At 35.1% G+C, this 12,992-nt stretch overlaps 1 protein-coding gene and 1 non-coding gene across 5 annotated transcripts in view; one reads left to right on the top strand and one right to left on the bottom strand.

Annotated features, from left to right (window-relative positions):
- The window catches only part of LOC138708851 (calcitonin gene-related peptide type 1 receptor-like), a 687,365-nt gene that overhangs the window by 452,699 nt on the left and 221,674 nt on the right, over positions 1-12,992 (bottom strand). The gene's annotated exons all lie outside the window — the stretch shown is intronic.
- On the top strand, positions 9,613-9,688 carry TRNAC-GCA (transfer RNA cysteine (anticodon GCA)). The gene has a single exon. It is a non-coding gene; the product is annotated as a tRNA-Cys (tRNA).

Genomic DNA, 12,992 nt, shown 5'->3' with positions numbered 1-12,992 from the left:
TTACATAATCATGTACTACTTATATGAGCATCATCACACTTCTAGAAAAAAAAATTAAATTCCTGACTTTTCGCGTAATTCAGCAGTGCTTTTCTTTATATTTGCCGACGCCAGCAGCCTTCAGAAATTCAATGACTAAAGGCGATGGAATTATAAAAATTATGCTGTAACATCTGTGACATCCACAATGAAATCTTCATCTGAAAGCTTTTAACAATATCTGTCGACACAAATTAAGTAATTCTTTCCTTGTAATCTCAAATTAAAAACGTTTAGATGCTCGAATATATCCCTGAGAAAGTTAAATTCCTCGGTCCATGTAGAGTCAACTACTGGGTGTTCATTTCAAAATGTATCATGACGTCACTGTTCATGAGTCAGCGATTTGAAGCGAGTTTCAGCTTTTGTGTCAGAGAAGTTGCCAATTAATCAAGGCGTTCAATCTGAACTTGAGAACGTGTACGGTATAACTTGAACGTCGTAGCAATAGATGGCGGTCTGTACGGTCTGTGTGCTACCATAACCTCTTTCGAACTGTGTTTTGCGCGGCCAAGTCGTACGTAGGGTAGGCTATTTGTTATCATCGGTTGCGTACGGCAACATTCCACAACACAAATCAAATGCTCCGTGTCCATGTTGACCGTCGAAGTTAATGTCAACAAATACGTAAGTAATCGTCTTAACCCTCTCCCCATATCTCGACAGTAAGAAAAAAACTCACCTCAGAACATGTTTCGAAACAGTTCACATTCCTGCCACTACAGGCGTTACCGTACGTATCGGTAAGTACTCTTCAGAATTAACGCCGTATTTGCTAGGCAACTTCTCTGGCACATAAGTAATGCACCTCTGCGGAAATGTAGGAAGATTGAATTCTCTAGGCTCATCGACTAGCCACATGACGGCATACAGCGAGCCATGACACACTTTGAACTGAACACCCAGTAGTTCTGGACTGTCTCTATTTTTATATTTTGAATTCTGATAAATATTTACGCAATTCAAAATACCTGCAAATAACTTTTTCTTGCCTTAACCAAAGGATATCGTAATAGTAAGAAACATCATAACTGACATGTAACGAGTCTACGCCATTAGCAGCACACACTTTTGTTTGTAATTTATTCTGTAAACATAAATACAATGCTGTGAGGAAGAAGCTCTACAATATATATTCACATATATTTACTACTATTTAATGTCAATAAAAACAAACTAATTTGAATATTATATCAATCTGTAGATGAACTAATAATTTCGACACTGCTTGTCTTTGTAACTAAATAATTTCCACAAACCAACAAAGAGCACCACCTCATCTTTCACTTACATAAGAAGTCAAGAGTCTAGTCAGCCTGAAACTTACTGAACGACTTCTTCGTCAATGTGTAGTGTACAACCCTTGTGTTCACCAGTGGCTTGTACCTGCGTGCCTTACGTGCTCTGATTAGCGCATACGGGGTGTGATCTTAAAAAGATTAGAATGAAATGCATCGATTGTTACACTTTATGAGATTAAAATCTTTCTAAAGAAAATATCACTCGAATGGAACATCAAGAATGTAATTATCAAAGCTCGGAACTTGGGGACTTGTGTCGTGCGCTTGAGTAAGGTTACAGGTACAGCGTACACAAAGCTCACGCTGCAAGTGCTCAGGGACAGTCGTGTGTACTAAGAAAGTGGTCACAACTAATGACAGGAAGACGAACGATGAAACTGTGTCATGTTGAAGCCAATGACATTCAGAGAATTACACGTAAGCGGTCTGTTTGAGGAATTAGAGAATACGTGTTATTCGAATAGGTATTATAGAAGTTTGAAAATACATTTTTTTTTTTTTTTTTTTTTTTTTTTTTTTTTTTTTTAGGTACAGAATTTCGTGGAGGAATTCGGAGAAGATACATTGCTTTCTTCGAATGGAGAGTTTATATTTTGTAAGTTGTGCCACACATAAACAGAGGCTGGAAACGGGCATTCATTGAAATACATTGCAGTCCCTTAAATTGGTGGAAAATTTGTCCATAGCCATGGATGAAGTCGTAGAGGAACCTGCCCTAGTAGTAACACACAAATTGAAAATTATTTTCGAGAAAAATTTAGGATATACTTATCTTTCTCAGTACGATATCAACTAGCAACTGCTGAAAATCGAACAGAAAACAGTGACAGTGAAAACATTCAGTATTTTAAGTTTACTCCCGTCAATTCATGTGACCTAGAAATACGTTTTCTCGTTTCAAACCATATTTAATTAACAGGCGAAGAAGTTACGAGTTCGAAAATCTTCGAATGTACGAAGTCATACACTGCAATAAAATGTACAAAGCAGAACAGTAAATTTGATATATTTCTCATGTTTATTTTTATTAAATATATGCTATAAAATTACGTGTTTCAACCTATCATAATACTATCAATATGTTGTTACAACCAGAAACCAATTTTATGACAGACTTGACAGTACCTCCGTGCTGGAAGCGAGAGTTTGTTGACATTGAAGTCCGGTCGCTTAGCCACGTGCAAAGACACAAGTCCCCAAGTCCCGAGCTTTGGTAATTATTGGTGTAAATGCATCCAAATGTTTTCATTCGGATTAAATTAGTAGTTACGCATTCTAAAGAATGGAATACGTCTTACATTTGTTACTATCCCAACAACCGGATATTCATGTTAAGTTACCTTCTTTTAATCTGCAGACTGACGCCTGTCCTCAGGCGTACAGAAGGTACGTAACATATCCGTGTCCAGTACGGTAAAGTTTTAGTGCTATTTGTTAAATCCGGATACAACGGATAGGACATACCGTCCAGCACGACAACGATTACAACCGCGAAACGACTAAAATGTCACTGGTCACCAACAAGTAACTAGCACCGTGCGGGAGACGCCCAGGCTGTGACGTCAGCAGGCTGTATATGTTGTAGTTGACTATGATAAAACGTGATCAAACCAGACATTTGCGTGTTCCACGATCAGCTGTTTGGTCATTGCGATTCAAGCTTATGCGACAAAGCTCCATTGAAATAGCAGGAGAAATTCCGGAAATCAGCTGTAAACGTCTTTGCTTAGCGCAGGCGTAGAAGACTACATAATGCAAACATGTCAATCCTAAAGTTATTAATATGTTTCTATATTCTGTGAAAAAAATAACTTAATTCTAACATTCTCAAGTTTGATTAGTGTAATATGTAGCCAATCGGCGACTGTATGCAATGGAGGGAGAAAGGTACTGGCCACCCTACCCCATTATCTCCTGGCCTAGTTGCCTCATAAGTGATGCCTTATTTGTGTCACTTATGAGGTTCAAACCTGTCTTTTGACGGTTGACTAAACAACAACAACAACAACAACGAACATGTTGTGCAGCTCCAAATATAATATCGATGGCTTAGAGCACAAAAATATTATGTCCATTTCCGGTCAAAATGGACATATGGTAATATACTGAAAGTATGAGGCCAATCTTATTTGTGCATTATTTCCATAAGAAGTATGCAACAGGAAACTGTTCTTTCAAGGATTCCCGAAAGTTAGAGAAAGAGGGAACACAATATTTATGTTCTAAACCATCGATATTTCATTATTGATCGTTAGACAGCGGAACTTCATGCAATTGCATGTTTTTATTGATTTAGCATAGGCTATTGAAAAATTAAAAATGGATCTTTGCCGATAATGGTTTTTACGTTCTAATGAAGCCAACTTCATTTTGCATAAATGAATATTTTGAGGGTTTTTCTTTTCAAATAATAATAATAATATAATAATATTTATTAATACTATACACTTGAGCTACATTAGGCATTGCAGCCCGAAAGAGCAGAAGCTCGTGCTCGGGCGCAGTTCAGATCAGTTATACAAAATATATCACAAAATTACGAGAGTTCATTGAGCACAATAACATTAATAAATGGTAAAATACATACAGCATGTAATAATAGGGTCTATATACAAATAGAAAATACAAAAGTACATGAATATTAGAGTATCAATTTTTAACTCAATTAGCTTAAACAATTAAATAATTAATCTGATTTGTTTCTTAAATCTATGTGTGTTAAGTGTACTTAGCTCAGGGTAAGCTCTAATTAATGTATTATATATTTTGGGTCCAAAATTTCTGCTGTGTTTTAATCCAGCAGTTGTGTGGCATTTAGGAGTATTTAGAAAGAAACTGTAGTTTTGTCTCGTCTGGTATTCATGAGGATCAAATTTAAATTTATTGTGGTTTTTATGGAAGTAAATCAGCAATTTTTGTTTATAAATTTGTTCTAGATTTGATACGCCAAATTCCTGAAAAATTAATTTTGTTGGGTAATCAAAAGGTTTATATAGACAAATTTTGATAATTCTTTTTTGGAGCAGATTTAAAGGACGGAGAGTCGATTTTGCCATTCCTCCCCAACCTAAAATACCATACTGAGTTATTGATTGAAACAGAGCTAAGTACACAGTACGCAGAACATAAACAGGTAAATAAGAGCGTAGAATGGAAAATTTGTGGATTGTTTTACGCAATCTGTTACACAGAAAGGAGATATGCTTGTCCCATTTTAAATGAATGAATATATATTTTTATTTTGCATATTTCAATGCCAAATTAACTTCTTTTCTTGTTTTTCCCAATTTATTATCTAATTTCAAATTTGTCTGTGATAATAATAAGAATAATTTTCAAGCAATATAATAACCATGTGAGAAATAAAACCAATAAATAGGTAATTATTTATTTACTTATCTATTTGTTTGTTTTCATTTAATTATCTATGTACTTACTTACTTACTGGCTTTTAAGGAACCTCGAGGTTCATTGCCGCCCTCACATCAGCCCGCCATTGGTCCCTATACTGAGATAGATTAATCCATTCTCTATCATCGTCTCCCACCTCCCTCAAATCCATTTTAATATTATCTCCCCATCTACGTCTCGGCCTCCCTAAAGGTTTTTTTCCTTCCGGCCTCCCAATTAACACTCTATATGCATTTCTGGATTCGCCCATATGTGCTACATGCCCTGCCCATCTCAAACGTCTGGATTTTATGTTCCTAATTATGTCAGGTGAAGTATACAATGCGTGAAGTTCTGCGTTGTGTAACTTTCTCCATTCTCCTGTAACTTCATCCCTCTTAGCCCCAAATATTTTCCTAAGCACCATAATCTCAAACACCCTTAACCTATGTTCCTCTCTCAAAGTTAGCGTCCAAGTTTCACAACCATAAAGAACAACCGGTAATATAACTGTTTTATAAATTCTAACTTTCAGATTTTTTGACAGCAGACTGGATGATAAAAGCTTCTCAACCGAATAATAACACGCATTTCCCATATTTATTCTGTGTTTAATTTCCTCCCGAGTATCGTTTATATTTGTTACTGTTGCTCCAAGATATTTGAACTTCTCCACCTCTTCAAAAGATAAATTTCCAATTTTTATATTTCCATTTCGTACAATATTCTCGTCACGAGACATAATCATATACTTTGTCTTTTCGGGATTTACTTCCAAACCTATCTCTTTACTTGCTTCCAGCAAAATTCCCGTGTTTTCCCTAATCGTTTGTGGATTTTCTCCTAACATATTCACGTCATCCGCATAGACAAGCAGTTGATGTAACCCGTTCAATTCCAAACCCTCTCTGTTATCTTGGACTTTCCTAATGGCATATTCTAGAGCAAAGTTAAAAAGTAAAGGTGATAGTGCATCTCCTTGCTTTAGCCCACAGGGAATTGGAAACGCATCTGACAGAAACTGACCTATACGAACTCTGCTGTAAGTTTCACTGAGACACATTTCAATTAATTGATCTAGTTTCTTGGGAATACCAAATTCAATAAGAATATTATATAAAACTTCTCTCTTAACCGAGTCATATGCCTTTTTGAAATCTATGAATAACTGATGCACTGTACCCTTATACTCCCATTTTTTCTCCATTATCTGTCGAATACAAAATATCTGGTCAATAGTTGATCTATTACGCCTAAAACCACACATGACCCCCAATAATTTCATTTATATATGGAGTTAATCTTCTCAAAAGAATATTGGACAAAATTTTATACGACGTCAACAAAAGTGATATTCCTCGAAAGTTACTACAGTTTGTCTTGTCCCCCTTCTTAAAGATAGGTGCGATTATGGACTCCTTCCATTGTTCTGGTACAATTTCCTTTTCCCAAATAGCAAGTACAAGTTTATAAATTTCGCTATGTAATGCGCTTCCACCCTCTTGTATTAATTCTGCTGGAATTTGATCGATACCTGGAGACATAATTTTTCAGATTTTCTATCGCAATTTCGACTTCAGGAAGTGTGGGTTCGGGTATAAATGGCTCAGCAGTTTGTATTTCAATTTCGTCCCGATCATTTCTATTTGGCCTATGTACTTATTTATTTGTTTGTTTTTATTCATTTATTTAATATTTTTGTAGTAGATATTTTAGCGTACAATGCTGACACTAAACAGGGCATCATTGTGGAGCCCACGATACGTTTTGAAGTAGAATGTCATCAGGCAGCCGAGGTCCACTTTGAGAAGAAGTCGATCTATGAGCCTACAGTCAACTATTTCAAGCTGAAATATGCCTTAATTCACATTGAGGTATTCGGCTTGCTCATAGGTGCTCGAGGGACTGTACCAGCTTTTTTCGAAGAATTTCGACGGCAGTTTGCTCTGCCAACATCTCTGAGGGATGACATTGTGATAATTGTGTTAAAAAATCCTGCCAAATCCTAATTAATCACATGGTGCCACATTAATAGCAATTGTAATTTTTCACGCCCTTTTCTTTGTTTCCCCTCTTTAAAATTTAATATCTATGTTTACATATGTATAATATTTTTTTTGAGGATATACTGTGTCCGCAAGGGCTACCCTCAATGGGGTGCAATTTAATATTACTATTATTATTATTATTATTATTATTATTATTATTATTATTTACTTATTTATTGTTTGTATTTATCTAATTATTTATTTATTTGCTAATTCATTTTTTATTTATTTATTTAATTATTTGCTTATTTATTTGTTTTACTTATTTATTTACTTGTTTATTTGTTTTAATTATTTACTCACTTATTTATTTGTTTCATTTTATTTAATTATTTATTTACTTATTTGTTTGTTTTATTTACTTATTTAATTAAGTACACATACATACATAAATACATACATACACACATATACTCACATACATACATACATACATACATGCATGCATGCATGCATACATACATACATGCATGCACACATACATACATAAGTAATACATGTGTAGAAAAAATTGTTTTATAAAAATGATGGTTACTTTAAATTATTTTTATTCAGATCGCATTATCAAACCAAATAAACTTCTAAAGTGTATTTTTACTGCATATACAGGGACATCATTTTATTTTTACTAACATTTTTAATATTAACCTGTATATACCTTTAGAGAACCGGAAACACCGCTTGCTCCGCCCTCCAAGACTGGAGTTCGATGATACTGGCGTAAAACACAAATCACTCTACTAGGTATAGGAGGGAAGAAAAGTAGTTCATCCATTTACGTAAACTAGGAAATATCGCGATTTTGAGTTTGATAATTTTCATTAGGTTTTTCTTTAATCAAAGTACAGTACTGTATTAAGAATAAGTGTTTTTACTCACGAAGTGAGTTATCCATGCGAACGTATTCATTATGCAGTGTATATTATATTGTCTACAGCACATTAGCGTACAATATAGAGAAAGAAGTTAAATTGAAAAATAATCATAATATGAATATTTAAACACAATTTTGAAAATGGTGGCCGTTCATTTCGATACAGGCTTCAGTTCTTTTGTGCATATTATCGCACTATAGACTATTGCATCTAATTTCAATTGCCAGTTTCGTCCTTCGTGCTAGTAACTCATGTTGAAATAATTATGTACCTACTCTACGTACTGTAAATTCAATCTTCACTTCTGCCCGACCCGAAAATATAAAATTACTCAGACATGCTATCTACTGTCAGTCCAAGTGGTTATGCCGCAGGATTGTAGAAAGGGAGGAAATCACGTGACAGTTAATTACTTAATGAGGCCCTTTTATTTAAGTTAAATTAAACAGCTGTATAATATTACGTAAACTTCCAATTCCTAACAGAAATTAATGTTTTCAGAAAAGAGCTAAGACAGCCCAGCTATTACAGAGGGGCGAGCAGAAGCAGGTGGGGGAAATCGGGATGCGACGTAGGCAAACGGACAGTACCTGTGCGAAAATATGATTCAATATTGAAAGCTCTTTCGTAACTGGAAAACGCGAACATATTTCTGGAACGTACTATACTCAGTAACTCAGTACTGTTTACTATCTGCGGTCTTGGTTCTGTGTGGAGTTGGAACTTCCTTACTAGTAGAAGGGGTGGGAGTGAAGTACATTCAAAAACTCAGGTACAATAAAAATTGAAGTAAAAATAAAATGATGTCCCTGTATTTCAATTTTTAGCGCATATTTCAACAGTTTTTGCAGCACAATTGCATCCATATTTTCAGGTTTTTAAGTGCATAAAGTTCCGTGCTCCGTTGATCATTAAGCGCTTTCATTTGTGATGCAGTGAAATAGTGGTTTTTCAAGTGTTTGTTCTGGTATTTGTATTTAATTGTTTTATAGTTAACATAATTACTACTACTTTTCTTAAGAATGAAAATTTTATAACACAGTAACAATTATAAGAAATTAGATATGTTCACATGAACTTTTTACTCAAAATAACCTCACAAGGGAACCTTCCAAAATCATTGATTTAAAATGAATAGCTAAGCTGAAAACGTTACAAACGACATTTTATGTTCTCTTGCAATGTTTTAATATAAGCACGTTGCATGTACTTTCTTTCATATTCTAGTGAACTCTGTTGGTTGAAAATGAAAGTAGAGCCTTCAGTTTAGAGACAGTTGAATCTAGGGAAAATGTTGCAATGCTATGCATCAAGTATGTCTCTTTCTGTTCCTGTAATAGCCTATTTAGTATGGCGCTTGCAAAGGTTTTTCCGCTTTGCTATTCAATTATCTACTTTAAATGAAAGGTAAAATTATAGGCTTAATACAAGGTACACCGTAAGTAATGTCATTAATTTCAATGGGTTATTCTTTGAGATATTTCAAACAAAAAAGTTTAATGCAATGTTGCTCGTTTTGGGGTTCCTTTTTCGAGGAAAGTATTTTTTTTTTTTTACATATCCTAGCGTGTTTTGGGAAAGCCATTAATTTAATTCCCAATATGCTCAGTTAATTTAATGAACCTGAGTATTATTACTATTAAATACGAGAAAAATTCGTACCGGCACCAGGAATCGAACCTAGGACCTCTCAGCTCTGCGCGCTGTATTCGTATTTAATATTAATAATACAAATGGACATATTGGTCGTGTAATATTCAATGAGGTGGGCGAGACCTCATACATATGAATATTTGATGTATTAACTGTTAGCAGTTGTCATGAAACTGATGTTGAATATGGCCATAACGTCATTGAAATATGCGCTCCTGCATATATGACGTGTATCGTCTCAAGTGCAGGCAGTAAGGCCGTAAAATAGCATTACGAGAGGGGTTCAGTCGGCGCCGTAGATCGTGTCCCGGCATGGCTCAGTTGGTAAGAGCGCTCAGCGCGCAGAGCTGAGAGGTCCTGGGTTCGATTCCCGGTGCCGGTACGAATTTTTCTCGTATTTAATAGTAATAATACAAATGGACTAATTCATATTAGCCGTGTAATATTCAATGAGGTGGGCGGGACCTCATACATATGAATATTTGATGAACCAGAATATTATGATAATAAATTATTGAAAGAAGTTTAGTTTTGTCCTTTAAATTTGCAGAAATTTGTTCCGAACAAATGTAACACTGTAAAATTCCTTTTGCTTATTTCCAGAAATTCCCTGTCACAGTTTTTAAATTTGTGTAGCTTAGTTTGTAATAAGGCTGTCCATCTAGAAAAATTCACACTCATTTGGCCTTGCAACAAAACGTTTATAAAGTTCTCAAGAACAGAACAAAACGAATAACATCCAGAGTCTGTGGGGCGGTTTGCCAAGACGGTTGTAGAAAGTGTTCACTAGGGAATGTGTCCCATGCTGAGGATTAGCCTGTCAGTGTCGACTTGTCCGACAATCCCGCTCCTCGACGGTGGCCTCCATGAGCTCTGGCGGTTTCCGGAGGATTAAGGCGGTCGGCGATGGCTCTACTGAGCATGTTCCAGAACTCCTGCACATCACTACAGCTTATCGTAGGATACTACGTTCCCCAATACTGCCGTTGAATCGGTGTGACGTAACAGTACTACATAACGGGAGATTCGTGCTAATTCTTGAACCTGTAATTCCGTATATAGATATACATAAGTCCATCGGGCCACGAGCGACCCCTGGTGATTCCGTAAAGCAGGTATGCTCATTCTCTGACTCCCGATTACGTTCTGTAATCACAACCTTCCAATGCAGAGCGTGCTGTTCCTCGTTCGAAGCTCGACGGATGACTGCGGAAGGCAGTTCAAGTACTTAGTAACGTACGAACAGTGCGGCACAATGACAAACGATCATTCCGTACAGTGTGGGAGGAAGACTATTTTTGTTGTGCGTTCGGTGAAAACATTAAGTGTTTACTACGTTGTAAAGTACTGTCAGGAATACTACTGAGCAACATAAAACGACATTTTAGGGTCTGCCACCCAGAACATGCCGAAGTAACAGAGAAGCTGTTTTCTGTAATATGTATTCATATACCAACGTTATTATTATTATTATTATTATTATTATTATTATTATTATTATTCTTTTATTGTTGTTTTTATTATTAGGCCTATTATTATTATTATTGTTTTTATTATTATTATTATTATTATTATTATTATTATTATTATTATTATTATTATTATTATTAGTGTAGTGATTTTATTCCAGCAGAAATACATGTTTTGATAAAATAATTTTTCAGGGGTGCAACGTGCACTACAGTTTCAAGAATTGAAAGCACTTCATGAAAGGTCAAACATTGAAGAGAGTCGAACAATTCAGAGTCTATGTTTAGGAGCAAGTTATGTAGTATGTTGGGAATTAGCTAAGGCACTAAAACCCTTCACGGATGGTTAACTTGTAAAGAGATGTACGGTGCCTCATCAAAATATAGTTAATTATATCTCTGTAGCCTACTGGAACAGTTCAAAAGTGAATTCACAGACTATAGATTTAGTGATTTTGAACGTAAGGAGAGTGATATTAGTCTTTTGTTAATCCTTTCATAGGAAATTTAGAACAATTCGTGAGAGTGCAGTTCCTGGACCAGTTAATTGATCTACAAAGTAACGTAGAATTCTGAACTAAATTCAGAAATATGACTTGACAAGAATAGAATTATTAAAAAATGAACAAAACGAAATATCCCAAGGTGAGCTTATTCGCTGCCACTATGTTAGCTACCTTTGCCTGACATATGTGTGCGAACAATAAAATTATTTTCGAGAATGAAGGTTACTAAATCGAAACATAGATCCCGATTAACAGATGAGCATCTTTTGTAGCTGCGCATTGCAGTAAATTCGTTGGAAATAGATTTCCGATTACTTGCAGAAAAGAATGCACATGTTGAATAGACCGCAATGTGTGGTGGAATATGAAAATAACATTATCTATGATATAATAATAGCATAAATATATTAAATACTGTATAATAAATAATGTAATAACTAAATATTACAGTGCATACTCTTTCCATTTTCAAATTCAGTTTATTATCCGTATTTGTAAGAGTGTAAGAACTATGCTACTGACGGTGCTGCAATGTACAGTACGATGCAAAGTAGTTGCGGAGCCCAGTCCGTACACTGTGTGTGTTATGCAGTAAAGTATCATCCGTGTAATCGGCGCTTTTACAATTTTGAGCATACCTGCCGTAAAGAGATAACCACAGCGAATTTTCGGTAAGGTGCACCAGTTCCTTCCTAACACGTGTGTCTAACCGAGCAACGCGCAACAGTGTAGGTATGTACGGCGTATAGCGCAGCGTACACACTTTAGGTCTGATGTTCATGAATCATGTCAAAACAAAACAAAGCTATACGGTTGGAAATGAGTGTTCCAATAGGAAAATTTGGTAGCGAGCACTTCATTAGAAAAGAAGAAAACGTATTTTATCAGGAAGAAAGAAAATTTTTCTTTAGAAACAGTTAAAATGTTTACAGTCACTCGTTGAAATGTAATAGAGCAGCGGTGACCAAAACTCGAGCTGCAGTGATTACATGCGACAGACAGTCTATGAAGTAAGGAGACGGAGGAAAGGTACTTGGCATGAAAACTACAACCAGTGGTGGTTCCTGTACCAACATCTTGATCAATCCCGCGGATAAAAATCTCAAGCTTTGCTGTATCAGTAATGTCACTGCTGTCATCAGGAGTCAGTGAATAATATACGTTTTTTCTTGCTTCTTTTTTAACCTTCCTCTTGAATATAATCAAGAATTTTCTAAATTCTTCTCTCGATACTTGGTCGAGAAATTCGTAGTTTTTTCAAAATTAAAAACTTTTTATGGACAAGTTATCAAGCATTACTCTTTTGAGAAAGTTTTTTTATATTAAAAGGCTTTAGAGCACGAGATATTTCAAACCCCATTAGGTAGCTGACTTCCTTACATTTATTTATCTCATCTTTCTCTTCCTGGCTATGATTTAAGACATGTCAATTCCTGGCGTTTAACAGTTCGTTGGCACATAATATTGAATCAGTTTTTCTACAATATTATTATTAAATGAATAACTAATAAATAGTTACCCTCATCTAAAGATTAAGAAGATTAAAATTGAGATAATTGTATCCTTCTAGGGAGAAGATCTAAAAAGATCAATATTAATGCACGTACAGAAGAATTATAGAAACACATACTTAGTGGCCAGTAATATTAATAATAATAATAATAATAATAATAATAATAATAATAATAATAATAATAATAATAATAGGCTA

This window comes from Periplaneta americana, chromosome 11, assembly GCF_040183065.1.
Source record: "Periplaneta americana isolate PAMFEO1 chromosome 11, P.americana_PAMFEO1_priV1, whole genome shotgun sequence".
Classification (NCBI taxonomy): domain Eukaryota; kingdom Metazoa; phylum Arthropoda; class Insecta; order Blattodea; family Blattidae; genus Periplaneta; species Periplaneta americana.
Note: the sequence above shows the minus strand (reverse complement) of the source record. Positions and strands in the feature narration are given on the sequence as shown.